General features: G+C 37.0%; 1 protein-coding gene across 4 annotated transcripts in view; it reads left to right on the top strand.

Annotated features, from left to right (window-relative positions):
• Positions 1–26675, top strand: part of FGD4 (FYVE, RhoGEF and PH domain containing 4) — a 285423-nt gene that overhangs the window by 110181 nt on the left and 148567 nt on the right. For 2 of the 4 annotated variants that reach the window (XM_069094847.1, XM_069094846.1), the window contains exon 1: positions 437–611. The exons of the other annotated variants lie outside the window; for them this stretch is intronic. The gene's annotated coding sequence lies outside the window, so the exon portion shown is untranslated. Of the gene's footprint in view, positions 1–436; positions 612–26675 lie in introns of those variants that run through there. 4 annotated transcript variants of the gene reach the window in all.

Here is a 26675-nt window from a genome sequence, read left to right as displayed (position 1 = left end):
ATATATATATATATATATATATATATATATATATATATATATATATCCCTTTAAAGTGAATATGAACATACAGTTATGTTTATGTCAGAGTTTAAAAAAAAGGTGATTTCTTTTGTGTCCATCAAGTTAAGTGAGTGAGCACTGTGTCATACTATTTGAAATACTAGGACTTTGTATTACACAATTTAGCTCCACCAAAAGCATTTTGGTTGTAGTACATTGCCTTGTTTAAATAGTAAAACACCTGCTAGGCAAGCACAGTACTTATGAGTGCCTGGCTATATGTGCCTGTATTTAAGGATTTACTTGACTGAAGTACAAAGAGCCTTTGTTACCCAATAAGCAGTAGTCACACAATTCTACCAATAGCCTCAGGAGGCCTGGTTACCATGGAATCCACCATCTGTTCACTCCCCACTGGAATGTGATTATCCTTGCTGTGTTGGGAACTGGGGAAAGCAGGATATAGTGTGCTGTGTGAAATTATCCGCAATGGTGTGTGTTAATGAGAGATTCATTTTGGCTTACTGGAAGAACAAATGAAGGAATTTTTTACCTCATCTGTTTGTGATTCCTAACCAAGAGGAGCAAATGCAGCTTTTATAAGGCAAGTAGCAGAGGCACAACATATCTAGATTTTTACTAGATTGATGGGCTATGTTGCCATATGTTCCAAGGCAAATAAATAGAAACCTTTCTAGCAATGCTTTTAAGTCTACAAGCTTGGGGGACAGGGCAAGATTATTCTTTATTATTAATTTTAAGGGGTTAAAATATGTTTGAATACTTAAATGTTTATAGATTTAATTTTGATGATTGATTATTACTGTATTATTACATATGTAATGATTATTATTAGATTTAATTTGATATGTTAATATTTTATTTTTGGTGTTTTTCTACCCATGTGAAATATCTGATTAAGTGAATGCAAGCATTGTTGCTCAGTTTCAGTTATGATAATTTTCTTCCTTGGAGTAGATTATGTCAAAGAATACTTTGAAATAACTGTCTTATTATACTTTATAAAAAGGTTCCATTAAATGGTAATTGTATGTTAAGAATCCACAGGCTTTTTCTCCTGATTGATTAATTTTTTTTTTAGTTTTTAGCTTCTATTTTGAAATGTGCTGTTTATGCAGTTTTATTTTGCAATGCTTTTACACAAGTTTCAGAGGTCTGAGCATGTGGAAACAATGTGACAGTGCTGTAATGGCAAGCAGAAAGGCTTTCTGATAAAAGAAGAGGAAAATTAGGAAGATTTGTTTCTATTTCAAGGGCTTCCTTTGTGTAGTTTTTTTTTTAATGTCTCAACAGCCCTTTAAAATGTGTTTTATATTGTAGGAGGTAGTAGGAGATTTTGGTTTAACAAATGGATGACTAACATTTTTCTGTGCTGTTAAGGCTGCTGGTTGATTTAACAAGGGACTTTTATGCCCTTTGTAAAGCAGCATTGTATCTTCTACAAAAAGATGCCCTTGAAATATAATAATGACGATAATAATGCATATTTCAAAAATGTTCCATGTATATTTCTTTTCTCTACATTGTTTCTTTCCTTTACATATAGCTCCAAGGGCATCTGTGTTTGAGTCTGCCATTTTTATGTGATAGTACAGGGAAGATGGTAAAGGAATGGTTTGCTTTTTGTAACCTTAGTCTTCCTAATTGTTATGCGGTCATCTTGTGAACTCCTATCATTAGGCCAGAGATTATAGAAAAATCAACTGAGAAATAAGTCTCCATGTTGTGAATTTTTTTAAATCTCACAATTGTCATGAATCTAATAAAATGCTTGCATGCCTGTAAGGACACATAGAACAGAACTTCTAGCTCAGTGTTTTGCATTTCAGGCATTTATATTTGGTAGAGTTTGAGGAAAAATTCTCTTAAAGTCAACATGACCATCTGCATATAGCTATTTAAAAGGTTTTTGTTTGTTTGTACAGGCAAAACAAAATAAGGTATTATGATGTTATTAAATGTTAGAGCTTCCTTTAGTACAACCCCTTTGAAATAAAAATTGGATCATCACAGAAAAGCTACTTCTTTGTCATTGCACCTTAGTACTCTCTAGAAAAATAATTAAAGTTTGTCTTTTACTACTGCATGGGAGTCCTGGCAAGTCAAGGTATATACTATATAAATTCAGAGTATTCTGAAACATGTGACTGCTCATATTTTCTATTCTTTGTCTTGCAAGTATTGAAATGCCAGCAAGGACAGGGTGTGATTTTAATATGGAGGTGGCTTCTGGATTCTCAGAGAGAGGATACAGTAGAACTGGAAAATGACTATTTGTGATGTGTTTGTCTGATTAATTTATATTTTCTAAGTCCTCCAGATATTGATGTATTAATTTTTTTTCTTACTCAATATTGAGTGATCTTAAAGATCATTAAAGGATTAGTAGTTTAATTTCTAAAATGGGTTTTCATGACATACAATCATCACAGTTAATTGCATGGGCAATGACTTGATTATTTATATATTTTCTTGTGAGTCTCCTAATATGTTCCTGATTTTAATCTTGAGAAGTCTCACTAAGTAATAAAACTAAGATGACTTTCTAAAATATGTTGAAAATAGTTGGTATTCATCGATTGTAGATACAAAATTTTGTTTAAACTTTACGTTGAATTTGAGGGAAGGTTGGAGTAGCTTGTGACATAGTAGTCCTTCCTATATATCCTCTTTATAGTTTCTGGAACCGTTGTGGAGTCTGCTAGTGAGGTACAAGACTCCACAATGGCATGGTATACATGCATGCCTTAGATGATTGGGTCCATTATTATCTATTTTGACAATTAACAATTTGTTGATATAGTCTATTAAAGGTAAGATACCTTATCAGAAAAAGGCAATGTCTACTGATATGTACAGCTCCCTTCAATAAAATAAATTTAAGATAAATTGAACCTTTGTGCTCTGTAATGAAGGGTTGCTCCCTGAACCTCAGTTTATTTGTCTGAAAAATAAGCATTTGGTGGTAGGGGATGGGGGCCAGTAAGATTATCTCTAGGTTTTTTACAGTTCTAAAATGATTTAACTGTAATCATATTTTACTTTTCGAAAAAAAATTATTTGGTACATACTTATATAAGTGTTCACTCAGAGTAAGAATGATTTCATTCTTTGAATCTGAAACACCTCGTATGAAGCCTGGTATATAGAAGGTGCTTAATAAAAGCTTATTTTGTTTAGTATAAGTTGAGTGAAAATGTATCCCAAATACTATCCCTCAATATTCCAATCAGAATTTTTCTTACATAATTTTTAGAGAAAAATGGCATCTTACCTGACATGTTTTTTTTATTTTTACTGAATATTTTAACATGAATATTTATGATTAATCTTTAGTAATTCAAGTTCCAAGTTAATTATAAAAAATATTGTCTGTGATTCAAGTCCTTAAGAGTCTCTCAGTGGATAACAAATAAACCCAGCAATTGTTCTGCATAAACAGTCAATTCTTTCTGCTTTTTCCTTTTGACACATTATTCTGGAATGCTTTCTGACATGACTCGTGCCTGATGCATTTTGTCAGCTAGGTTTCAGAACTTGTACATAGATGTTAACTTTTATCATGCTTTTCCCCACATTTCTGAATACATTCTAAAATGAGAAAGAAGTGGACCAAATTTATACACTACCTTTTATTGGTGCTCCTTGGTTTAGGGAGTTAAAGTTGGTAATCTTCATTTTCAGAAGTTGAGGTCAATTTCCAAATGTATTTTTGGAGTAGATGGAATACGAGGAGTATGAATGTGGGAGGAAAACCTGCTGAGAGTGTTGCTCATGTTCATGTATTTGCAGTCTCTGCTTTTGGATTCTGTTGCATTTTTCATGCTGCTTAGAAATGAAAATTAAACTTTCCTTCTTCTGCTTTCTCTAACAATGCTGTTTTGCTATGGCTTTTAAAATAGCTTAATTCCATGTGACAATGAGATTCTTTGTAATCATAACTAATATCTAAATATCACCATGAATAGTCTTCTAAATGCACAATATAAATTGTACAATTGTGAAAAGTGTAATTAGTCAAGCATTTGTTAAGTGGTTATTAATGTGCTTAATGTCAGACATTATGCTCAGCAGTAGGTAAGCAAAAATAATCCTGGTAGCATACAAGATGTATTAAGAATAGATGGAAAGTAATCTCAGAAGAGGGAGGGAAGGAAAAGGAATAGGTGTTTATAAAGCATTTACTATGTGCCAGGTTCTGTGTTAAGCAATTTACAAATATCATCTCATTTAATCCTCACAACATTCCTGGTAGGTGCTTCCATTACCCCCATTTTTCACTTGAACAAACTGAGGCAAACAGAAGTTGAATGACTTGTTCAAGGTCATGCTGGTCAAACACATGTCTGAAATTTGAATTCAAGTCTTCCTAACTCCAGGCCTCAGTTCTGTCCACTGAACCACCTAAGGCACTAGCATTTGGGGTAACCAGGAAGAGCTTCTTGCAGAAGGTAGAATTTGAACTGAATCTTAAAGCCAGGGAAGCTAAAAAGTATGGTTGAAGAGGGAGAACATTCCAGCTATGTGGAACCATATTCATTTCTGGATATTTCCACCCCACCTCCAGAATTGAACTTTTCCCTCGTAACAACCAAACAAAAGAAAAATTTTAAATAGAAATAACCAGTTGAGTGACAAGGTAGGCAACATTCTGCTAAAAGGATGGAAAGCAGTGTTCCATTATCTGTTTTCTGGGACCAAAGTAGTTTATTACAATTATTCCGAGTTTGACTTCCTCTTTCTTTACCTTGTTTTCGTTTACATTATGGTAGTCATGTATATTCTAGTGGTTATGCAAAACTTATCATTTTTGCATTTTTTCACAAGTTTTCCTATTTTTTTGATTCCTCACATTTTTTCTCTTTACCACACAGTAAAGTACATGAAAGTATTCCACTTTATCTCTTTGCAGTTTTTTTCTAGCCCTAGATGGTATCATTAGGAATATTTGGTACATGTTGCATTGTTGTCTCTGTTACTGATATCTTGGGATAAACATCTTTATTCTTAGAAATGTTTCAAATAGTCCAACCACATCACTTTCTAAGTCCTCAAATGCGGGCCTTTGACTGAATTCACACTTGACAGAAATCTCCTTCAGAAAAGAATTTGTTCTGCGAAGTTTGGCCATAGAGAGCCACATGTGGCCTTGAGGCTGCTGCAACTTCCCCACCCCTTCCATATAGGTACTATCACTAGGTGACAGTATAATGTTTTCATTATTGCTTGTTTTCACCCCTTTGGGGGTAGAATGGTTAATGAAATTATAAAGTTGCAAAAGAAAGGACTGCAGTTTGATTAAGATAAATATAGCTAACCTCACTGGTTTGTTTCCCTTTTCTAATACTATAGTTTTTATTTTTTATTAAGGGTGTTAGTTGATTAAATTGATCAGGGAGTGCCTAACTTGGGTTTTGAACTTGCTTATTAAAAATATTTTAACTGTATTTCAATATTCATTTGTTTTGTATTTTATTTTATGCATATTTTATTATATTAAAAATATTATTCCAAATAAGGGTCAAAAAGCTTTACCAGGCTGCCAGAGAATTGCATGTCTCTATACTGTGATGCCTTTGCCTTAAGAATCCTAGAAAATTCTCCAGAACAGTTAAAAAAAATAATAATAAAAAACTAGACACACTAAAGGAAGGTAGCTTCTAGACTCTACAGTGACCCTAACAGAAAATTGTACCATACCTAAGAGAATCTATAAAAGGTTCCCACAAAGGGCCTTCCATCAGCCAGAAACCCTTTGCCATGTGCACTTCCTTAAGCTGAACCTCTGAGTTCTATATATTTTTCTGATAAAGTGTGTTTCAGACTTGGAAGGAATGTTTTATGGAAATTGTTCTTATTCTACCACCTTAGAAAATGCTCGTTTTAGGGGCGGCCAGGTGGCTCAGCGAGTAAGAGCACCGGCTCCAGTGTCCGGATGACCTGGATCAAATCTGGACTCAGATACTCAGCACCACACCCAGAAATATCTGGCTGTGTAACCTTGAGCAAGTCACTTAACCCCGATTGCTTCTAAAAAAAAAAGAAAGAAAAAGAAAATGCTCGTTCTTATGAGCTGTTTGTCTGGCTTACTAATTTGTGCCAACTGTTAATCAGTGGAAAAGTATACTAAAAGGGGCTTATGAAAAATAGCTTTAGAAAGATACCCTCAACCCTTCAGTTTTACCCATAAAACAATTGAGTCTAGAGCCTTTGCTTCATTTTCATAGAATTTCTTTTCATTTTTCAAATGCTTTATTAACTTCTGATTTACATCATTTATTTCCGACAGATTTTGAGTTACAAATTTTCTCCCTGTTTTTCCCCTACCCACAAATACCCCAAAATAGCAGTCCCACAGAATATCCCCTCCTCCAATGTGCTGTCTCCCATATTTTCTCCCATACCCCTTTCGACTTTTCCAGTAGGGCATGGTGGATCTCTATGCACCAGTGCCTGTATATCTTATTTCCCAATTACATGTAAAATAGTATTAATAATAGTACATATATATGTATATATATATATTTTTTTTTAAAACATTTGATTTTAAAACTTTGAATTCCAGATTCATTCCCTTCCTCCATTGTAACCCACCCTTACTGGGAATATAAGCAGTTCAGTATAGGTTGTACATGCGTAGCTAATGCAAAACATTAACATCTACCATAATAGATATATTGTAAAAGATTGATTATATTTCCCTCCCTCCTATCAGACCTCCCACTTGTTCTATTCTCTACTTTGATCCTGTCCCTTTTCAAAAGTAGGTGCTTCCAACTTCCCTCCTCTCCAGCCTGCCCTCCCTTCCATCATCCCCCCTTTCATCCCCTTCCCCCCTACTCTCCTGTAGGGTGAGATACCCTATTTAGTGTGTATTTCATTCCCTCCCCAAGCCAAATTCAATGAGAATAGGGTTGACCCATTCCATTTTGCCTTCCTATTCTTCCCCTCCATTGTAATCATTTTCCCTTGCCTCTTCTTTATGAGATGGGAAGTTTACCCCATTCTGTCTCTTCCCATCTCCTCTCATATTCCTCTCTCACTTCTTTATTTCACCTTTTAAGTATCATCCCTTCCTATTAAATTGGTCCTGTGCCCTCTATCTATGTAAACCTATAATCATATATACACACATATGTATTCATATACCCATATACCCTCATATATAGACATATATATATTTATTTATTCCCTTCAACTATTTTCATACTGAGAAAAGTTTCATCAGTTACAATTATTGTTTTTCCATGTGGGAATGTTAATAGTTCAACTTTGATAAGTTCCTTATGATTTCTTTTCCCTGTTTACCTTCTCATGTTTCTCTTGCTTCTTGTATCTGAATTTCAAATTTTCTATTCAACTCTGGTTTTTTCAGCAAGAATGCTTGAAAGTCCTCTATTCCACTGAATGACCATATTTTCCCCTGAAACATGATACTCAGTTTTGCTGAGTAAGTGATTCTTAGTTTTAATCCCAGCTCCTTTGACCTCTGTAATATCATATTCCAAGCCCTTCGATTCCTCAGTGTAGAAGCTCCCAGAACCTGGGTTATCCTGATTGTGTTTCCACAATATTCAAATTGTTTCTTCCTGACTGCTTGTAATATCTTCTCCTTGAACTGGGAATTTCAGAATCTGGCTATAATATTCCTAGGAATTTTCCTTTTGGGATCTTTTTCAGGGGGTGATGGGTGGATTCTTTCAACCTCTATTTTGCCCTCTGGTTTTAAAACATCAAGGCAGTTTTCCTTGAGAATTTCTTGGAGGACGATTTCTAGGTTCTTACTTTGATCATGGCTTTCAGGTAGTCCAATAATTTTTAAATTATCTCTCCTGGATCTATTTTCCAGGTCAGTGGTTTTTCCAGGAGATATTTCACAGTGCCTTCTATTCTTTCATTTGTTTGGATCTGTTTAACAGCATCTTGATTTCTCATAAAGTCATTAGTTTCCATTTTCTCCAGTCTAATTCTGAAGCAATGAGCTTTTGAGATTCTTTTTCCATCTGGCAAATTCAGCTTTTTAAGGAATTCTTCTCCTCATTGCCTTTTTGAGCCTCTTTTGCCATTTGAGTTAGTCTATTTTTAAGGTGTTATTTTCTTCGGTCAGGTTGTTGATTCTCATTTCGTAATTTTCTTGCATCATTCTCATTTCTCTTCCCAATTTTTCCTCCACTTCTCTTTTCTGCTTCTTAAGGTCCTCTATGGCCTGTAACCAGCTTGTATTTTCCTTTGAACCTTTTGGTGAAGGAGTTCTGACTTCACTGTCTTTCTCCTCTTCCATGCTTTGATCCTTTCTGTCCCTAAAATAGGAATCTAATGTTGGAATCTTCTGTTTGCTTTGTTTCCTTTGCCTGGTGATGTTGCCACTCAATTACTTGACTTTTGGGCATTTTGACACAGTAGGACTCTGCTACCAGATAGGGGAGCTTTGTACCAAACGCTGGGGTTTTCTCAGCTGCTGGAGGTATTAGTTGGGTGCCCTTTCTGAAGCCTCCACACGCCCTGGCAAGCTGGACACACACCCCAGGACCTCCACCCTAGACTGCAATCCAGATCCAAGCAGGTTAAACCAAGAGCGATTACACCTCAGACTCCTACACTCTGCAGGCCGGGAGCTGAAGCTTCCACGTGGCTGCGGCTGTACTGCCTGCCGCTGCTTCTCAGCGGCTTCTCCCCCATCACACTCCCAACTACTGGGTCCCAAAGTCCGCACTGCACTGACCTCTCCCTTTGTCTTTAACATCTATGTGTTGATAATTTTGGAGATGGCCACAGCTGCTGGTGATCTGGAGTCCCTCCTGCCAGCGGCTGGTCAGGCCTGCCCTGGGGCTAAAACCTCCAGCTCTTGTGGGCCTGGGCTCGGCTTCCAGAGCATTGTGCTGGCAGATTCCTGCTGGCCTGCCAGGCTGTCCTCAGCGGGAGGTTAGCTTCTCTGTGTCATTTTGTGAGTTCTGCACCTTCAAAGTTTGTTCAGAGTCCCCTTTTACATGAATTGGGGAAGGTGGAAGCCCAGGCTGCGCAAGGTCCTGCCATCTTGACTGTGCCATCTTGACTCTGCCCATTTTCATAGAATTTTAAGGTAGAAGGAAATCATCTCAACAAGTATTTCAATGTCACAGAGAAGACAGAGGTTTTTACCCTGGAGTTAAAATGACATGGGTTGAAATTTTGCCCCTGACATTTACTAGCTCTGTGACCATCTTTCTCAGTCTCTATTTTATCACATGTAAAAGAGGGTGATTACAACACCTCATAGGTCTATTGTGAGGATCCAGTGAAGTAATTAATATAAAGTGCTTTACAAACTTTAAAGTTCTATATAAATATCAGCTGTTATAAGAATGAACTGAGATCCAGAGTAAAGTGCTTAGTTTCAGTGTTTCCAGATAGTCATTCCCAGAACTCATACTATAGCCCAGATATCTCTCCATCTATAATTTTCGTTATTTACAATTATGATTATAGAAATATATTATTCATTGTAACAAACTATGCTGTCAAATTAGTCTCTCATTGGGACTCTGCAATAGTCTTTTAACGATTCCATGCTAGGCTTTGCATGTCTAGCACTTTTATTTCAAGGTTCAATCCTGTATGTGTTCTTTTTTCACAGTCAGATTCTGACAGCATTAACATAAGAAGCAACAGCCTTGAAAGCCTGGCCACTGTTGTTCTTTAGGGTACTTGAAACCAAGGTAGGTCTACCTTGGTAGGGCTCTTTAGCTTTGGTCATTTAGCATTATAGACATTATGGTACTCTTTTTAATTATATTCTCTCCCTTATGCCCACATCCACCTTTTTACCTATTCAAATTCCACTTTTCCTTCAAGTCAAGACTCAGTTCAAATACCACCTTTTTTATGAACTCTTCACTGATCACCCCTGTTATAAATGGACTCTCCTCCTGATGTTAATAGTGTTTTGAATATCTCCTGACTTCATTATATGATTCTGAATTATAGAAATTATATAATTATTGTGTAGTATTGCATATCTGTATATGTGGGACATCCTTCTTGTTAGCTAGTACCTTTATATAGGGGCCATATCTTAAGTATCATTGTTTAATATACTAATGACATTTTGATCATAGTAAATACTTAATTCAGGATGATTGAGTGAATGAATCAATGCTGTCTTTGGAAGATAGCACTACCTAGTGCAGGGAAGCAAGTGGTTCAGTCTAGTTTTGCCTGTGATCTGTGGATGAAAACTTATAAATACCTGAAATAAAAGCTCTGTCCGGTTGTCTTCATGGTTTGACAACCCTAAGGCTTGGTTTTAGGATTATAATATCAGACATAAATCTGAAAGGGACCTTTATTTATTTATATTAGCTTTTATTTAGTACTTTACTTTTCCCCAGTTACGTGTAAAGACAGTTTTTAACATTCGTTTAAGTTCAAATTCTCCCTCTCCTCCCTCCCTACCGTCCTCATTCAGAAGGCAAGCAATTCTGTATAGGTTAAACATATGTAGTCATGCAAAACATATCCATGACACTGATGTTGTGAAAGAAAAAGACAAAAAACTCGAGAAAAATAAAGTAAAATAAAAGTAATTTTCAGTCTGTACTGACACCATTAATTCTTTCTCTGAGGATGAATAGCATTTTTCATGAAAGGGAGTTTTGGAAGCCATTAAGTCCAACCTCCTCTTTTTATAGATGATAAAACCAAGTCTTAGAAATTAAAGTAACTGACCTAGTAGGTTCATATGGCTGGTTATTTTTAGAGATTTGTACCCATGTCTTCCTGATTCAAGTACCTTATTTACTGCACTGTGTTGCCTCTTATGATCTTACATTGTTTCTGCCTTTTTAGGAGTTATGGGATAATTATCCTTAGTTGTGGGTATACAAGCTTTTTTGTACATCAGGAGCCTGTCAGTCACAAAACCACTACTGTTCCTTTAGAAGGATTTTCATTTGTTCAACCAATAGATCACCAATGGGTATCTGAGAAAGATACTCTTCATTTATCTCTCTGATCATTAAGTTAGACCTGATAGTAATAAGCAGGTCTCCCTAGTACCCTCCTTAAACTTATGGTCTACTCTGGAGTTAGCCTGGGAATCTGAGCATTAGGACCTTTGCATGATTAAATCTGATTAGTTAAGCATTACAAAATACCTACTGTGTGGAATGCTTTAAAAGACACTCTAACAGTAATTCAAAAGGAATAAAACAGGGATGTATCCGGAAAGAATATTGTGCAGAGGTACAACATACATGTGTTGATGTAAAAAATATATGCTATAGTGAAATTGACATTGTAATGTGGAAATTTTCATTGTAATGTCCAGGAGAGAAATTAATCAAAGAGTGGAGAAATCCTATGAGTTTAGCCAGAAGAGGTCAAGGAAAATTTGAGCCATGTTTTAAAAGAGGTAATATAACTTAGTTTTAAGGAAAGAAGAAGGGATTCTAAGAAGAGAAAAACCATATTTGCAAAGGCTCCGTGTAATTTTAGTAAGTTGTGTGTGGAAGAAAGCAGCAAGTAGGTTTTTTTTTTATCAGAAGGTCATGCCATGACATTTACAAGAAAAGTGAGGTTAGACATAGACACTGGACTGAGATCAGTTTGAATTGAATGTAGTAAACAGAAAACTATATGTGTGTGTGTATGTATGTATGTATGTATACACGCTCATTTTTTTTTGAAGTAGCACAAATCCACTTTCTCTCCTTCTTCCCTTAATCCTCTCCCAATTGAGAATGAAAGAAACTTTTAAAAATTGTTAAAACATTTACAGCTAAGCAAAATACACTCTGCATTGGTCATGTAAAAAAAATATCTTATTCTGCACTGAGTCTTTACCTTTCTAGAGATGGGTAGCATTTGTCCTCCAGAATCATGGTTTGTCATTATCCTGATCAGAGTTCTTAATTCTTTCAAAGTTATTTGTCTTCATCATATTTAAAAAAAATTTTTTTCCTGGTTCTGTTTACTTCACTCTAAATCAGTTCATACAGGTCCTTTCAGTTTTCTCTGAAACCATTCCCTTCATCATTTCTTATGGCACAAGCTATATGCTATAGCAATCTATGTAGTATTACTTGTTTAACCTTTCCATGGATACTCTCTAAGATTCCCATTCTTTGATACCTCAAAAAAGAACCAAAAATTGTTTTTGTAGATCATTAGTAAGAATTTGTTTTGCTTTGCACTAATGTTTCCCTTGACATGTCTATCGTCAAATTTCTTTTTCCCCCTTCTTTTGTATTTCCCATTGAGTGAAATGTATTTCTATAACCCAGTTTGTGTGTTCTTCTCTTCTTTGAATAGTTCACATAAATTTGAGATTTTCAAGTGTCAACTATTTCCCATTCTCCTTCTTGTTTGTATTGATATCTACTTGCACACCCTGATTATGTGAGGTAATTTTTTTCTTAAGATTTTCAAGCTATAAAAGACCTACACCCAGGCCTTGTCTAATTAGATTCCCTCTATGACCCTTCATCATGATTGGGTTCAGAGGGGATATATATTGTCTCACTGTTTTTGAATGTAAGCAGTTCATCTTTATGTAGTCCTTTATCGTGGTTTATGTTTTGTTTTTTATAAGTCTCAAGTCCTGTATTTGAACTTCAAAGTCATTAAAGGTTCCCCCTTGTATGTTTATATTGAAGGAAGCGAGGTGGCACAATTGATAGAGCACTTGACTTGGAATAAGGAAAATTCATCTTCATGAGTTCAAATCTGGCCTCAGACATTTACTAATCAGTTCCTCATCTGTAAAATGAGCTGCAGAAGGAAATAGCAAATTGTTCCAGTATCTTTGCCAAGAAAACCTCAAAATGGGGTGATGAAAAATTGAATGTGAGACTGAAAATAATATGTTTATGATTGATTTTGCTGGGTAAGTTATAGGTTATAAAGCTTTCTGGCATATTGTATTCTAAAATCTCTGCTCCTTTGTATTGGTGACTGTTATATAAGGTGTGATCCTAACTTGACTTTCTCTCTGGCTGCCTACAGCATTTTTCCTTTGACCTGGAATCTCTGTATTTTCACTGTACTGTTCCTGGGAGTTTTCATTTTGGGGTTTCTTTCAGGTGGTGCCCATTAGATTTTTTTCTATTATCCTCTGGTTCTGAGGGATTTGGGCAGTTTTCTTTCAGTTAGTTAATTTTTTTTCTTCTCCATCTGTTTTCAAGGCCTGTTGTTGCTCTGAGAATCCTTATATTTTGTTCTATGCTTGTAATTGTCGTCTTTTGATTTTGTTTTAACATTTCTTTGTGCTTATCAAGTAATTGATTTCAGTACCATTCTGATTTTTAGAGAATTTGTTGCTTGACTAGTGTTTTGTACCCCTTTTGCCAAGCTCTTTATTCCATTTCCAAATCTTTCTTTCATAGTTCTTACTTTTCCATTTTTCCCTCTAGTCCTCTCATTTTGTTGATTAAAAAAAATCATTCAAATGTTTTTTTTTTAACTTGATTTTTCTTTTCTAGATATTCTAGTTAAATTTGTGCCTATGGCTTTACTTTTCTTTCAGGCTTTGTTTATAGATGTTTTAAGAATTTTTTTTTGGAGGGGGCAAGGAAAGGTAATTGGGTTAAGTAACTTGTCCAAGGTCACAGCTAGTAAGTGTGTCAGGTGTCTGAGGCTGGGTTTGAACTCAAGTCCACCAGACTACAGGGCCAGTGCTCTAATTCATTATGCCACTTAGCTGTCCCTAGAGTTCTTTTCTTTTGGATTTGTGTCTTGAATATCCCTGTCACCATAGTAACTTTTTATGAGAGAATTCATTTTTTTTTGTTTACTCATTTTTCCAGCCTACTTACTGACTTTGGATTTAAAATTAGGGCTAGGCACTTCTCCTGGAAAGAATATCTAGGCTATTCTTGTTGTTTTCTTGGGGATATGGAGTGTTGGTATTTTTATGGGATAGATCAGGCTGAAGACTTGCAAGTTTTGAGTTTCCACAAAGTGGGAAGGCAAAATTTGATTACTGCCCCCCTTGTCTGTGTAGAATAAGCTTCTGACCTAGGTTTGGGTCTTTAAGTAAGTCAATTAGTTGCAGTCATCTTTACCCTCTATGATTTAGCTAAGAATTTCTTCTGATTCAGTGACAGAACTGCAGACTTCACCTTTTGGTCTAGAATTTCTGATGTTTATTCCTCTGCAAGCTTCAGGTTAGCCCAGAAATTATAACTGAAATATTTTTCTCTGTTCCATACCAGTGCTTCTGAACTTTGTCCTTCACACTGCACTGCCCAGTCTCCCTACTTTGAAATGCTACTTGGTTTCTCATCCTTTTCTTAAGGTTGCCCTGGATCTGAAAACTGAAATGGGATGGTAAACAAACAAAACTGTCAGATGGAACCTGTTTTCCTCATGGTGCCACATTGTGGGTCTGGGACCTCTTTTGTTCAATTTCACAGCATTTCCCTGCACATTGATCAGAGAGAGTGTTCCTCTTGCAGTTTATTTCTTACCAGACCCCATCCCCAGTGTCCACAGACTTCTCAGGGATCTGTGATGACTTGGGCTAGACAAATGATCTGCTGTAACTTTTTTTTTTTCCCGTATTCTCATCAGGATTCTGTCTGGTACATTTTCTACATCTGTTTAGAAGACTTGTTTTTTTGTGGGTTATTTTGGGGGCAGCATTCTGTGAGAGGAGTTTATTATTACTGTTTGCTGCTACTCTGTCGTCTTGGTTCTACCTCCCATCAAATTGATGTAAGAGTTAGTTACTTTTTTTGGAGATTGTATTGGAAATTTTAATTTACTGAAAGAGAAAATAATTCAAGTAATATCATGATTAGTTTTGATAGAGAAATTAATTTTGTTTTTTACTGAATTCTTAGATATTAAATGTTTTGAGAGTATTTAGAATTTTAGGTACCAAAAATCTTAATTTTTTGTTTTTTGAGACTGGGTCTCTCTCATATTCATGACCCTCTACTGAATGGAATAGAAACTTTGACGTCCTTAATTTAAGACCAGGATTGGTTCATATCTCTTTAGATAGCATGATGACTTATATGGCCCTAGGATCTCTAGGTCTTGCCATATTGGTGTTTGGCTTACTGTGGAGACGTAATTGGCTTCTTAGCCCTAATGTAATTTATAATTTCCTGTCTCCAGAGATCCACCAGCATCAGCCTCCCCAATAACTGGGACTATAGGCATATACAGTTATGTCTGATTTAAGTAGCCTAATTAATATTAGTGGCCATTTCTTTGGTTTTCATCAGTAAAACTCATTTTCACTGGTAGCAATAATGTTTTGATGAAACTAGTCTCAAGAACTGGGACCTAACAAAATTTGTTCTGAGTATTTCTTAATGAAGACATTTTTTTCCCCTTAATAGTATTCTTATTTTCCAATTACATGTAAAGATGGCTTTCAACATTCACTTATATAAGATTTTGAGTTCCAGATTTTTTACTCCCCTGCTCTGACCCCTAACCAAGACAGCAGGCAATCTGATATAGGTTATGCACATACAGTTGTATTAAACATATTTCCATATTAATCATATTGTGAAAGAAGAATCAGAACAAAAGGGAAAAAACACAAGAAAGAAAAAAACAAAGACAAATAGTATAATTTCATCTGCATTAAGATTGAATAGTTCTTTCTCTAAATGGGGATATCATTTTCTATGAGGAGTCTTTTGGAATTGTCTTAGATTATCATATTGCTGAGAAGAGCTAAGTCTATCAAAATTGGTCATCATCATTGTTGTTAATATGTGCAATGTTCTCCTGGTTCTGCTCACTTCATTCAGCATCAGTTCATGTAAGTTTCCAGCTTTTTCTGAAATTTGTTTGCTCATTATTTCTTTTTAAAATTTATTTTATTAATTAATTTTTAACATTCATTTCCACAAGGTTGAGTTCCAAATTTTCTTTCAGTCTCTTCCCCCCCTGCCCCACCCAGGATGGCATGCATTCTGATTACCCCTTTCTCTAGTCCCCCTTCACTTCTATCAACACCCCCCCCCAACATTCTCTTCACCCTTACTTTCTTGTAGGGCAAGATAGATTTTTATACCACATTGCCTGTATATCTTTTTCCCCAGTTGCACGAAAATATACATTTTTTTAAACATCTGTTTTTAAAACTTTGAGTTCCAGGTTCTCTCCCTTCTTCCCCACCCACCCTCATTGAGAAGACTAGCAGTTCAATATAGGTTATAAATAATTAGTTATGGAAAACACTTCCATAAAAGTCATTTTGTGAAAGACTAACTATATTTACTTCCATCTTATCCTCCCCCCCCCCACTTATTCTGCTTTCTCCTTTGATCCTGTCTGTTTTCAAAAGTGTTTGCTTCTCACTACTCCCTCTCCCAGTCTGCTCTCCTATCATCTCTCACCCCCTCACCCCCTTACTTTCCTATAGGGTATCATATCCAATTGAGTGTATATGTTACTCCCTCCTAAGACAAATCCTGTCAGAGTAAGTTTCACTCATTCCCTGTCACTTCCACCCTCTTCCTCTCCATTGTGCAACCTTTTTCTTTCCTCTTTTATGTAAGATAATTTAGCCCATTCTTTTTTCTCCCTTTTTCCTTCTCCCAATATATTCCTCATACCTTAATTTTATCATTCCTTCATATTCAACTCACTCAGTGCCATCTGTCTGTCTATCTATCCATCTGTCTGTCTATCTATCCATCTGTCTGTCTGTCTGTCTATCTATCTATCTATCTATCTATCTATCTATCTATCTATCTATCTATCTATCTATCTATCTATCTATCTATCTACTTATATATTTCCTCCAAAACCCTAATAGTGAGAAAGGTCTCATGACTTACAAATATCATCTTTCCATGTAGGAATGTAAACAGTTCAACTTTAATAAGTCACTTGAGATTTTTCTTTACTGTTTACCTTTTTATGCTTCTCTTGATTCTTGTATTTGGAAGTCAGAGTTTCTGTTCAGCTCTGGTCTTTTCATCAAGAATGCTGTAATGCCATGCATGAGCAACTTTCCAGAAGAATGCTACTGTGAACAGCTTTTAAGGTTCTGATTACATAGTATAGTGAACACTATTCATAACAAGTCAGAACAAAACATTAACAATAAATCAATGTATAGCATTCACAACATTACAACTTATCACAGAGAATCACAATATAGTATTCACAGCAGCTTATCATTAAAACAGCCACATAGTTTTCACCAAAGTGGTCACAATAGTTTCCAACAAAGTAGAATCATTTAGTACATTCAATCATCCCTAAGGTGGTTTGCCTCCTTAGTTATCTCAAAGTGCACTAGTCAGTCTTCCACTCATGTGGCACACTTAAGTTAACTCGGTTATTTATTCAGCAATCAGTTACTAAGTATCATTATAGAAAATATACAGACCCTCAACCTGTAGGTCACTAGTAAATTTACAATTCCTTAGTGAGTATACAGTATCCAAGTAAAGTCTTCTTTCAGCTTGACTTGGGGTGGTCTCTCAGATTCCCTGGATCCCCTTTCATGGTCCCAGCTCCTACCCAAATCCACCAAACAGTCACCTGCATTCAGAAGCAGACAGCTTCCAGGTCCTTGTCCAGTTCTCTGGGCAGTTCCTGCTCCATATTGGAGCTCACAGTGTCCAGTCCATCTCAAATCTTTACAGTTTCTGTTCCTGGGAATTCAAGGATCAACCAAGCCACAAACAGACAGTCTTAGAATCCTGGTCATGCTTCCTCAGTCTTCTGCAGTGTGTTCAAAAAAATCAGAATCATGTTATCCAGCCAGGGTGGGGGGGAAAGCTGGGGGGGGGGAGGCGGGGAGGGAAGGCTTCCCTGGCTTCCTCTTCAGCCTCCCTGGAGACAGCTCCCAGTTCCTGTGTATTTTCTAATGATTATACTTAGTGATTAATGATACTTAGTAATTGATTGCTGAATAAGTAACTGATTGAGTTAATTTAGTGTGCCCCAGGAGCGGAAGACTTTGACTATTGTACTTTGAGATGATTGTTCTTTGTTCTAAATATTGTGACCACTTTGGTGAAAACTATGTGGCCATTTTAATGATAAGCTGTTGTGAATACTATATTGTGATTTTCTGTGATAAGTTGTAATGTTGTGAATGCTGTACCTTGATTTACTGTGAATGTTTTGCTATGATTTGTTGTGGAATATAGTGTTCACTATCTGTGTAATTAGAACATTAAAAGTTGTTCACAGTAGCATTCTTCTGGAAAGCTGCTCGTGTATGACATTAGAAATGCTTGAAAGTTCTCTATTTCATTTAATATCCATATTTTCCCCTGAAGGAGGAAACTCAGTTTTGATGGGTAGGTGATTTTTGGTTTTAATCCTAGCTCTTCTGACCTTTGAAATATCATGTTCCAAGCCCTTCAGTCCCTTGAAGCTGCTAGATCTTGTGTTATCCTGATTGTGTTTCCACAGTACTTGAATTGTTTCTTTTGGGTTGCTTGCATTATTTCCTCCTTGACCTGGGAACTCCAGAATTTGGCTACAATATTTGTATGAATTTTCCTTTTGGGATCTCTTTCAAGAGGCAGTTCGTGGATTCTTTCAATTTCTATTTTATCTTCTGGTTCTAGACTATCAGGGCAGTTTTCCTTGATAATTTCTTACAAGTTTATGTCTAGGCTCTTTTTTGATCATGACTTTTAGGTAGTCCAGTAATTTTTAAATTATCTCTCCTGGATCTATTTTCCAGGTCAGTGGTTTTTCCAATGAGATATTTCACAGTTTTGTTTTATTTTTTGCTTTTGTTTTATAATTTTTTGATTTCTCATAAAGTCATTAACTTCTATTTGCTCCATTCTAGTTTTGAAGGAATTATTTTCTTCAATGAGCTTTTGGACCTCCTTTTCCATTTGGCCAATACTGCTTTTTAAGGCATTCTTCTCCTCATTGACTTTTTGGACCTCTTTTGCCATTTGGGTTAGTCTACTTTTTAAGGTGTTATTCAGTTGTTGTTTTTTTTTTTCTGGTCTCTTTTAGCAACTGTTGAGTTGTTTTTCATGATTTTCTTGCATCATTCTCATTTTTCTTCCCAATTTCGGTTTTCAAAATCCTTTTTGAGCTGTTCCATGGCCTGTGACCAATTTATATTTTTCTTGGAGCCTTTTGATGTAGGGACTTTGACTTTGCTGTCTTCTGGTTGTGTGTTTTTATCTTCTTTGTCACCAAAGTAAGATTCAGTAGTCTTGAGTTTTTTAACACTGTTTACTCATATTCCCTGCCAAATACTTGATTTTCTAACTCCCTGTCAAGGCAGGACTCTGCTTCCAGTGGGGTTAGGAGTGTGTGTACTGTCCTAGACTTCCGGGGTTTTGCATCAGCCACTGGATGGTCCACTGCCTGTGGACCCACAGCTCAGTGAGCAGTCACTACTGCTGTCGCCACCACCACCTCCGCCGGTCAGCGTGCTCCTCATTTACCCAGTGTTCCCCCACTGACTTTCTCCACTATTGTCTGTGTTTGTGGGTTGATAAGGCTATAAGTCACCACAGGGCCTATGCTGGTCTGTGCTCCACTATCAGCCTGGTGCAATATACTCTTCCTGTTGACCTTCCAGACTGTCTTGGGATGAGTTTCACTCTGTCATTTTGTGGATTCTTCAGCTCTGGAACTTGTTTCGAGTCATTTTTTAGAGGATTAGGGGACAGCTCAAGCAAGTCTCTGCTTTTACTCCTCCATCTTGGCTTAGCCCACCCCTGCTCATTATTTCTTTTAGTATAGTAGTTTTCAGTTACATTCATATGCCACAACTTGATAAAGCCATTTCCCAATTGATGGGCATCCTCTCAAATTGCAGTTCTTTGTCACCACAAAAGGAGCTGCTAGAAATATTTTTGTACCTGTGGGTCCTTTTCCCATTTTTATGTATGATCTCTTTGGAATACAGACCTAGTAGTAGTATTGGTGGATCAAAGGGTATATGCACAGTTTTATAGCTTTTTGTCTATAGTTCCAGATTGCTTGGATCAGTAATGATTACTTTTTAAAATGGAATATGCAGAATTTGCCCATGAAAACCATAGAACCCAACAATGTGAAAGAGCTCTGTCCTCAGTACATATTTTTTTCCCCTTTTCTTTGGCTATTATATGCATACATTTGACAAGATGGCATGTCTCAGTCATCCAAGCAATTTCTAGCCTGTGAGTAGTGAAAACTTGGAATACCAAACCACTATGTCTAGGCAGTTGTCTCATGGTTCTTCAATATCCATAGCCTACTCTTTTTTTTATAGGTGCCCTTTGATGTTGCTATTATCATCTGGAAGCAGGGGTTGGGAGTCTTTGGCCTTGATGCCACATGTGATCCTGTAGGTCCTCCAGTGTGGCCCTTTAACTTAAGTCAGACTTTGTAGAACAAATCCTCTTACTAAGGATTATCAGTAAAGGCCCACACTTGATGACCTAGAGGGCTACATGTGTCCCTGAGCCTGCAGGTTTCCCAACCCCTGAATTCTAGAGCTTATCACTGCCAAGTTTCCCTTCTGTTTTACGTCTTGAAACTTGCCTGTCTTGTTCTTCCTGAAAGGGCAGGGCTATTTTGTTCAGTCTACTCAAAGTGATTTGTTTTCCCTTTGGCTTCAGCCTTCCTTCCATCTATACTCTATCTCTACCGTTGGCATACCCAGTCTTAAGGCATTGTGACATTTTTCTGTCTATATATCATAAGAGTGATTTTGTAGAGGAAAATAACACTGTATTTGGAGTCAGAGGACTTGGATTTAAATTCCATGTCCTCTACTTACAGAACACAAGCTCTGTGATCTTGGGCTAATTATTTCACTTCTTTGACCTCTTTAAGTTTCTTTGCCTTTTTTTTTTAAGGTGGGTAGAATGGACTACATGACTTCTAAGTGCTTTTTTTTACTAAGTCTTTAATCCTATTGCTTAGGTTAAGTATGAAATAGAAGTTTGGGTTTTATTCTTTTCTCCTTTGAGCTTTTACAATAGTGCACTGTCTCCTGGCAATACTTGACTTAGAACATCCCTACCCTATCAGTTTTCTGGTCATCCATGGACTTTTTGACACTCCTGGGACCTGTCTGTGCTATTACTTCACAACACAGAACTCTACCATCAATACTTGTTGCTAGCTCACCTGGTCATGCTTATTTGCCTGAACTGGTGCTGATTTTCCTGGAGTTGCCTTTTCTTTTTGGAGATCTGTTTCCTTTTGGTTTCAGACTGACTTGTGCAGTTTTGAGGTAGAAGTCACTCATTGTACTTTCTTAATGAATTTCTTCATTGTTTTTCGGACTGACATGAAATTCAGGTTTTTGTTGCACTTGAGATAGCAGACATCTTGGTTGGTGGTCACTTGAAAGAAATCTTAGAAGAAGAAAAATGAAAATGTCCATAGTGATCAAAGGTAGAGAAGATTGCCCCAGATCACTTCTAATAATGGAAATGCAAATCAAAATAACTGTGAAAGTTAAAGTCACACCTAATGAAGGGACAAAAATGAGATAAAAAGGGAATAGCTAATCTTGTAGGGGTTGTGGAAATATATGGTGGAACTGTGAATTGTTCCATCCATCCTGGAAAGCAGTTTGAAATTATGTGAATAAAATGAGGGGCGGCTAGGTGGCACAGTGAATAAAGCACTGACCCTGGAGTCAGAAAGACCTGAGTTCAAATCCGGCCTTAGACACTTGACACACTTACTAGCCATGTGACTTTGGGCAAGTCACTTAACCCCAACTGCCCTCCAAAAAAAAAAAGAAAATGACAAAATTACATACTCTTTCATCTAGATTTATTTATTGACCAGATAATTCCCCAAGAAAGTCAGAGAGATGTCTGTCCAAAATACACCAAAGTGTTCATAGCAAGCAATACTTTTTTGTAGTAGCAAAAAATTGAAACCAGTTGCCCACCAATTGGGAAATAGCTAAATAAATTCTGGTACATAAATGTGCTTTCCTTTAAAAAATCTTTATAAACATGAAGAATACTTGGAAATCTGTGAAAACATGTAGACTAAGGCAAAGTTAAGCACACAGAAGCAGAAAATATGTAAAATGACTAAATGGTATAACAGGAGGGAACAGCAACAGTAATGAAGATTGTAATAGTAATAGTTAGCATTTATATAGCATTGTTCTATTACTCCATGTGCTACATTTAGCACTGTGTTAACTCCATTGCAAAAATTACCTTATTTGGGCGGCCAGGTAGCACAGCAAGTAAGAACACCGGCCCCAGAGTCAGGATGACCTGGAATCGAATGCAAGCTCAGACACTTAGCACCTACCCAGAAACACCTGGCTGTGTAACCTTGAGCAAGTTACTTAACCCCAATTGCTTTAAAAAAAAAAATTACCTTATTTGAGCTGCACCACAACACTGGGGGGTAGTTTCTATTCATATTTTAAAGTTGAGGAATCTGAGGCAAGCAGAGGTTAAGTGACTTGCCCAGGTTATGTAAGGCTAGTAAGTGAGACAGATTCAAGGTCACATTTGAACTCATCTCCTCATTCCATGCCCAGTGATCTATCCACTGGACCATCTACCTTCCTATAGAGACCCTTAGTTCTATAGATAGTACCCTTCCTGCCTTTTCTCCATATGGAAACATTTTGGTTGTTGTGTGGTTACCCAAGTGGTCTAAATACATTCACTATGTCATAGGGGCACTGACTTCATATAGGTGGGATGTTTTTATTCCTTAGGTGGCCAGAAACTGTATCTAGGAAGGCAAGAACCCATCAGGTCATCATGACAACTTTGTTGCCATTTTGAAACCCCTGTTGCACTTCCCTGAGTAAGTGTAGGCAAAGACCCCCTCTGCCTCATACCTCAAGGCACTCTCACATGCCAGCCATGCAAATTGTAGCTCTACCTACTGGGAAAATTTGCTAAGAGCTTCTCTATTGTTGATTAGTAGCTGCTGAAATCTTGATTGCATATGCCTCTCTTAGAGGATACCATTGTTAAACCAGGCAAAATGGTATTCCTCAGAAACCAAGTCCAATAGGCCTAGTGAAGGCCTACCACAAGACAGTGTTCCTGGATTTGGAGGAGCTCTTGGTCTCTGGCATAGCTGCAATCTATCTGTGAAAAGATAGGGCCATTAGTGTATTCGTGCAGAATTTCCCTGTAGTGTTTTACTAGCCTCTCCATCATCTGGACAGCAATTGCTTTAAAAAAACAAATCATCCGCATGTTTGAGGAACCACACCCAAAGTTCCCTCTTTGAGAGTTTTATTACCTTTTGCCCATGTAGCAAGGTGGCAGGCTCTATGCCTTTCCTATGCCACACTTCCATCCTCTGAATGCCTCTTTTCATTGACAGTAGTATTTGCCCAAGTCATAACAGTCCTGAGTTACTGCCCAGAATTAATCAGTTAACCTACACCTGTAGAATTGTGTGGCAGGATACCAATAACTAAAATAGAAAGCCATTCTGGTGAGGCTCTATCCAGAAGGAGGGATTTAATTGCTTCTGATACAAGTTGCTAATAGGGCCTGATATATCATGTAGGGGCACATAAATCCAATCTATCAAACTCATTTCAAATCTTTCTTGTAAATACTCACGGGGAGCTGGTTGTGATAAGAATTCATCATTGTGAGTTGTGGTCCAAATAACTCATCTGAACTCCTAAAAAAAAAAAAGACAAAGGGCAGTTTCACTCTGGCAGCTTTAATAAAGTTAGCTTACTATAACACTAAATCCATACATAGCTCCCCAGATTCGTGAAACATTGCTATAGAAAGCCTCTCAGCATTGGCTCAGCCACCCCAGGAGCCATTTCTTCATTGAGTTTATCAGGTTTGTCAGAACTTCTCTTGCAGCTTACCCAGTTCCTTGGTGTAGAATTTTTGCCTTCCCCTTGCTCCCTTAGGACAAAGAATCACCTTTCTCCCAGGAAGAGTAATAAGACAATTTGGGGTCTACTTACTATTGGGACCCCCAGTGTTCTCGTTTTGCTCCTGTGTCATGGTTCTCATTTCATTAGATTGTAACAATTACATCCTCTGAGTCAAAGACCAAGTGAGGGATTCCTGACTGCAGCCTTCCTGTCACCACTCCCATCTGCAGCAATCATTTTACTTTCATGACAGTGCAGTTCTCTTGGATACTCTTAGGCATTCATTGAATGACGTATAGGAACTGAGATCTTGGTCTCTATTTCCAGAATATGCTGAGTCAGTTCATTTATAGTCTTATGCTGGTGATTTGACTTCTGCAGGATGGTCAACTACCACCAGGGAATGAATGCTGGATTTGGTGTTTTCTTTGCACTATTAGGGTGTCTTGTCCAGCACCCACTGAGCAAAAGCTCTATGTGAATGGAAGCCTGATCCTTGTCTCACTGATAAGAATCCTTACATATGAAACAAAGTTCCCTTGAGACCTGATACTGCTTCCCTCTATTGACCATTTGATCACAACTCAACCACAATATAGCCACAAGGCCATATTATTTCATCCCAGTCACCAGCTATACCAAATGTCAGGACAGGTCCTAATTCCACTATTATATCCAGGGTTTGATTTTGGGAGGAAATGAAGCAATGACAACTTACTGAACAGTTGACCAAAAGGTTTACTCTGCCTTAACATAGCAAGAATGGGTAATAAAGATATTGTGTCACTTAACTTCTTTAGAAATAGCCCCCTTGTCTCTCCATATGGAAACATATCTGGTCAAGCAGCAAAGGGTATGGTGACTCAAATATCCACCAAATTGGAGAGTCCCCAGTTTCATCTGAATGGGACATTTTATTTCCTAATGTAACTGGAAAGCTGTGTCCAGGGGGATTAGGGCCTATCAGGTATTGGGCACAGCTTTGTTGTTTTTTTAGGAAAAACAAATCATGTTCCATCTCTCTTTCCTAAAGAGGGGGAATTCTGTTGGATGTTAGTCCTCTTATACCTTATTTGCAGAGGTGGGGAATATGACTGTGAAACATTGCATATGATGTTGGTTAGTTTTGTAGCACTGCTTTCTCCCCCACCCTTTTTTTTCTTGTTGAAAAGAATAACTTTCTGATGAAGGAAAGAAAAGGGATTATATTATTAAATAAAGTGATTTAAAAGCAAAAGATAGACAATTTTTTAAAATTTTGCTTGACTATGCTTACTTGCTATAAAAGCTTTCTTTTTTAAAATGCTTTATTTAACTTCTGATTTACATCATTCATTTCCACCAGATTTTGAGTTACAAATTTTCTCCATGTTTTTCCCCTACCGACGCCCCAAAATAGCAATCTCACAGGATATCCCCTCTTCCAATCTGCTCTCTCCCATATTTTCTCCCATACCCCTTTTGACTTTTCCAGGGGAACTCTACACCCCAGTGCCTGTATATCTTATTTCCCAATTACATGTAAAATAGTATTAATAATAGTGTATATATATATATATATATTTGAATATTTTATTTTACAACTTTGAATTCCAGATTCATTCCCTTCCTCCCTTGTCACCCACCTTTACTTGGAAGATAAGCAGTTCAGTATAGGTTGTACATGTGTAGCTAATGCAAAACACTAATATAGTAGTTATATTGTAAAAGACTGACTATATTTCCCTCCCTCCTATATTTCCCTCCCTCCTATCCCACCTCCCACTTGTTCTATTTTCTACTTTGATCAGATCCCTTTTAAAAAATGGGTGCTTCCAACTTCCCTCCCCCCCCAGCCTGACCTTCCTTCCATCATCCCCCCCTCTCATCCCCTTACCCCCTTACTCTCCTGTAGGGTGAGATACCCTATTTAGTGTGTATTTCATTCTCTCCTCAAGCCAAATTCAATGGGAGTAAGGTTGACCCATTCCCTTTTGCCTTCCTGTTCTTCCCCTCCATTGTAACCATTTTCCCATGCCTCTTCTGTTATGAGATAGTTTACCCCAATCTGTCTCTCCCCATCTCCTCTCATTATATTCCTCTCTCACCTCTTAATTTCACCTTTTAAGTATCATCCCTTCCTGTTAAATTGGTCCTGTGCCCTCTATCTATGTATGCCTGTAAACATATATACACACATTCACATATGTATTCATATGGCCATATACCCTCATATATAGACATATATACGTATATGTGTGTATACATATATATATATATATATATATATATATATTTCTATTCCCTTCAACTACTGAGAAAAGTTTCATCAGTTACAATTATTGTTTTTCCATGTAGGAATATTAATAGTTCAACTTTGATAAGTTCCTTATGACTTCTTTTCCCTCTTTACCTTCTCATACTTCTCTTGCTTCTTGTATCTGAATGTCAAATTTTCTATTCAACTCTTGTTTTTTCAGCAAAAATGCTTGAAAGTCTCTATTCCACTGAATGACCATATTTTCCCCTGAAACATGATACTCAGTTTTGCTGGGTAGGTGACTCTTGGTTTTAATCCCAGTTCCTTTGACCTCTGGAATATCACATTCCAAGCCCTTCCATCCCTCAGTGTAGAAGCTGCCAGAACCTGGGTTATCCTGATTGTGTTTCCACAATATTCAAATTGTTTCTTCCTGGTGGCTTGTAATATTCTCTCCTTGATCTGGGAATTCCGGAACCTAACTATAATATTCCTAGGAGTTTTCTTTTGGGGATCTTTTTCAGGAGGTGATCGGTGTATTCTTTCAACCTCTATTTTGCCCTCTGGTTCTAAAACATCAGGGCAGTTTTCTTTGAGAACTTCCTGGAGGGTGATTTCTAGGTTCTTACTTTGATCATG

Source organism: Petaurus breviceps, unplaced genomic scaffold (assembly GCF_028583685.1).
Source record: "Petaurus breviceps papuanus isolate PSGF00001 unplaced genomic scaffold, PetGlider_PUasm1.0 221, whole genome shotgun sequence".
Taxonomy (NCBI): Eukaryota; Metazoa; Chordata; class Mammalia; order Diprotodontia; family Petauridae; genus Petaurus; species Petaurus breviceps.
This window is presented reverse-complemented; position numbering and strand designations above follow the sequence as displayed.